A 4543-nucleotide genomic window follows, 5' to 3' on the forward strand; every position below is an offset into this window, starting at 1 on the left:
TTATGGTGATTTTCCAAGTATTTTATACTGAATAGCAGTGTCAGTGCTTGCTAGCCGTTTTCCAACCCAAAATTCAATCTTCTTGGCAAATATTTTGTTATAATCCCTGGATGATCCTTCTGTAAAAGAAAGATATGATGGTGTAGATTGTTTTTAGATCAATAGAAAATGAAATTGTGCTTACCATTCGACGCGTTTCGGTCACAAAGAGACCTTTATCAAGACTGGTTTTATGGTGTTAGTAGTGGTCTTTTTATGCCAGACTGATTGCTGGCCATAAAATTGTGGAACAAGGAGTGTTTGTTAAGCACTTCCTGTTTTACTGACCTTAAATGTGTGTTTAAAATAAACAGTTTATAGATTAAAAATTTGTGATTAAAAAATCCATTATAATACATTTAGATGGTATCCTTATTTTGTCAAGCTCTGTCTGCATTTGATCATTTTTATTCAGAGAAAATACAAAAATTCCTATGTTAGAATACAGTGTTCCAGATTTGGAAAAATATATATATTAAACCCAGCCTTTTTAGTTATGACTTCATACCTATTATTTAAAAAAAAAAAAAAATGAAAAAAAAAAATTTCCTACCGCACCTGGTGTTCCCAGGTGGTCTCCCATCCAGGTACTGACCAGGCCTGGCCCTGCTTAACTTCCAAGATCAGATGGGATCAGGTGCATTCAAGGCAGTGTGGCTGTAGACATTTCTGTATTAGCCCTATTTCTCATCATAATCTGATCAGAAAGAGAGTTTACTGTCATCTCCAAGCCGTTTTTCAGCTGTTTCTATTGGGTATAATCTCAGTAGGGGCTTGGTTTCTATTGGATGGGGCAGGGGTGTGTATAATAGGCTCAATTTCATTGTATAGTAGTTGGAATGTTGTTAAAACATTCCCTTATCTGTCATAATAAAGCCATTTTAGCGTATATGTTAAGGTGTCATTTTTAGATGTCATTTCTAGATGCCAATTTTTACATATGCTTGCTAATCTAAGAGAATAAAAAGCGGAAACAAGACATATTCTATATAAAGGATGGACTTGCTAGTTTCATCTTTTACTTATTACACAATCTATGCTGATTATATATCCCTTACAATATTCCTAATGGTGTTATATTGTTGTCTTCTATATACTGGATTTTGCTATAGTGCTATGTCTGTGCTGAGGTGTGAATTATTATCCAGAATAAAGAGAATTTTTTTTTTTTTTTATACAAACAAGGTGAAACCTCAATAGGTTTTAAGTGGAACAGAAACGTATGGGAACCAGATGGTGGTGTAGAAATATTAAACAACCTTTATTTGTTTAACATAAATATCCAATCGAGTGGGAAAGTGACCTCTATACTAGTAGTGTCTTATCTGGAGAGATATTAGCCCTGATTAATGCGTTATATAATCATAGAAAAACTATCAGATAAACTATCCTCAAATCTTTTTTCAAATTTAGAATAGACACCTATCATTACAAACTCAATGGTGTGTGGCATATAGCGTACCCTAGTGACGAGTGTAAAGCATCTGTGGGTTAACCTAGTTCACCCAAAACCTTTTTCTTTTTAAATTATAATTTATAATTATATTTGTTCCTGTTTATGTACTATATATCCAGAGTTTTATGTCTGAGTTTATATATATGAATGATTGAATTGCTGTCTTCTTTAAATATGAACATCAAATATGTTTTAGGTACTAACCTTGTGAAAATCTATCTAAATCACAAAGTTTATAGAGGGGTATGTAGCTAGCAGTGCTAGAGTATTAGGAATAGAGCCATAATGCAACCAGAAGATGCCCATATATGGGTATACGTTTAAAATTTGTCATATATGCAGAGAGAGGTGGATATAGCAGGAGGTATTCATACACAGTTAGGGGAATTTAGTTTTTTTAGAAGATCGTTAATTATGATACTTGCTATCATGTTTCACAACCCGTGTATTCATAAAAGCAAACACAGTATTATACTGTTCTTCACCAAAAGAGGCACTTCTCATGGGATTAGTAAAATTAAACATATTCCCATAGTTTCTCTGGGTTGCTTTTGAGATTTTTCCTTTATATCTCATTATAGTTAGTTTAGTTAAGGTTTAAAAGGTGAGATAGATCCTCTTTGTTGTTTAACCCTCTGGGATATAAGCAGTCTAAATAAAATATCCATTTGGATTCTGCCGTTAGTAACTTCTTTTCGTAATTGCCTCCTCTCCAGTTCTTAGTTACTTTTTGAATCCCCATATATTCAAGTGTATTAATATTCCCTTGATGTTTCATAGAGAAATGTTTATACAGTGGGGTATCCATATTGCGTTTTTCAATTTGCAGGATATGCTCACGTATCCTATCTCGCAATGGCCTGGATGTCTGTCCTATGTATTGGAGGCCACATGGACATTGGAGTAAATAGACCACTCCCTTATCTTGGCAACGGATCAGGTTTCCAATTTTGTATTTTTCTCTGGTATTGTTGGAGTGAAATTCATCCGTTTTTACTCCACATTTGCATGCTTTGCAAGTGTTACAGGGGAAGAAGCCCTTAACCTTTTTCCCAAAGACGTCTTGCTTTTATGAATACACGGGTTGTGAAACATGATAGCAAGTATCATAATCAACGATCTTCTAAAAAACTAAATTCCCCTAACTGTGTATGAATACCTCCTGCTATATCCACCTCTCTCTGCATATATGACACATTTTAAACGTATACCCATATATGGGCATCTTCTGGTTGCATTATGGCTCTATTCCTAATACTCTAGCACTGCTAGCTACATACCCCTCTATAAACTTTGTGATTTAGATAGATTTTCACAAGGTTAGTACCTAAAACATATTTGATGTTCATATTTAAAGAAGACAGCAATTCAATAATTCATATATATATAAACTCAGACATAAAACTCTGGATATATAGTACATAAACAGGAACAAATATAATTATAAATTATAATTTAAAAAGAAAAAGGTTTTGGGTGAACTAGGTTAACCCACAGATGCTTTACACTCGTCACTAGGGTACGCTATATGCCACACACCATTGAGTTTGTAATGATAGGTGTCTATTCTAAATTTGAAAAAAGATTTCAGGATAGTTTATCTGATAGTTTTTCTATGATTATATAACGCATTAATCAGGGCTAATATCCCTCCAGATAAGACACTACTACTACAGAGGTCACTTTCCCACTCGATTGGATATTTATGTTAAACAAATAAAGGTTGTTTAATATTTATACACCACCATCTGGTTCCCATACGTTTCTGTTCCACTTAAAACCTATTGAGGTTTCACCTTGTTTGTATAAAAAAAAAAAAAAAAAAAAAAATTCTCTTTATTCTGGATAATAATTCACACCTCAGCACAGACATAGCACTATAGCAAAATCCAGTATATAGAAGACAACAATATAACACCATTAGGAATATTGTAAGGGATATATAATCAGCATAGATTGTGTAATAAGTAAAAGATGAAACTAGCAAGTCCATCCTTTATATAGAATATGTCTTGTTTCCGCTTTTTATTCTCTTAGATTAGCAAGCATATGTAAAAATTGGCATCTAGAAATGACATCTAAAAATGACACCTTAACATATACGCTAAAATGGCTTTATAATGACAGATAAGGGAATGTTTTAACAACATTCCAACTACTATCCAATGAAATTGAGCCTATTATACACACCCCTGCCCCATCCAATAGAAACCAAGCCCCTACTGAGATTATACCCAATAGAAACAGCTGAAAAACGGCTTGGAGATGACAGTAAACTCTCTTTCTGATCAGATCATGATGAGAAATAGGGCTAATACAGAAATGTCTACAGCCACACTGCCTTGAATGCACCTGATCCTGTCTGATCTTGGAAGTTAAGCAGGGCCAGGCCTGGTCAGTACCTGGATGGGAGACCACCTGGGAACACCAGGTGCAGTAGGAATTTTTTTATTTAAATAATAGGTATGAAGTCATAACTAAAAAGGCTGGGTTTGTATATATATTTTTCCAAATCTGGAACACTGTATTCTAACATAGGAATTTTTGTATTTTCTCTGAATAAAAATGATCAAATGCAGACAGAGCTTGACAAAATAAGGATACCTTCTAAATGTATTATAATGTATTTTTTAATCACAAATTTTTAAACTATAAACTGTATATTTTAAACACACATTTAAGGTCAGTAAAACAGGAAGTGCTTAACAAACACTTCCTGTTCCACAATTTTATGGCCAGCAATCAGTCTGGTATAAAAAGACCACTACTAACACCATAAAACCAGTCTTGATAAAGGTCTCTTTGTGACCGAAACGCGTCAACTGGTAAGCACAATTTCATTTTCTATTGATCTAAAAACAATCTACACCATCATATCTTTCTTTTACAGAAGGATCATCCAGGGATTATAACAAAATATTTGCCAAGAAGATAGAATTTTGGGTTGGAAAAGGCTAGCAAGTACTGACACTGCTATTCAGTATAAAACACTTGGAAAATCACCATAAATATTGCTGTTAGGATTCACAACACTTTAAGGATTATTGT

The 4543-nt window shown here is 33.7% G+C and overlaps 1 non-coding gene and 1 pseudogene across 1 annotated transcript; one reads left to right on the forward strand and one right to left on the reverse strand.

Annotated features, from left to right (window-relative positions):
* Positions 1-585: 585 nt before the first annotated feature.
* LOC128658306 (5S ribosomal RNA) lies at positions 586-704 on the reverse strand. Its single transcript, XR_008402151.1, has one exon. It is a non-coding gene; the product is annotated as a 5S ribosomal RNA (ribosomal RNA).
* A 3115-nt stretch (positions 705-3819) lies between these two features.
* Positions 3820-3938, forward strand: LOC128658344 (uncharacterized; annotated as a pseudogene).
* Positions 3939-4543: the final 605 nt, after the last annotated feature.

Source organism: Bombina bombina, chromosome 4 (genome assembly GCF_027579735.1).
Source record: "Bombina bombina isolate aBomBom1 chromosome 4, aBomBom1.pri, whole genome shotgun sequence".
Lineage (NCBI taxonomy): Eukaryota > Metazoa > Chordata > Amphibia > Anura > Bombinatoridae > Bombina > Bombina bombina.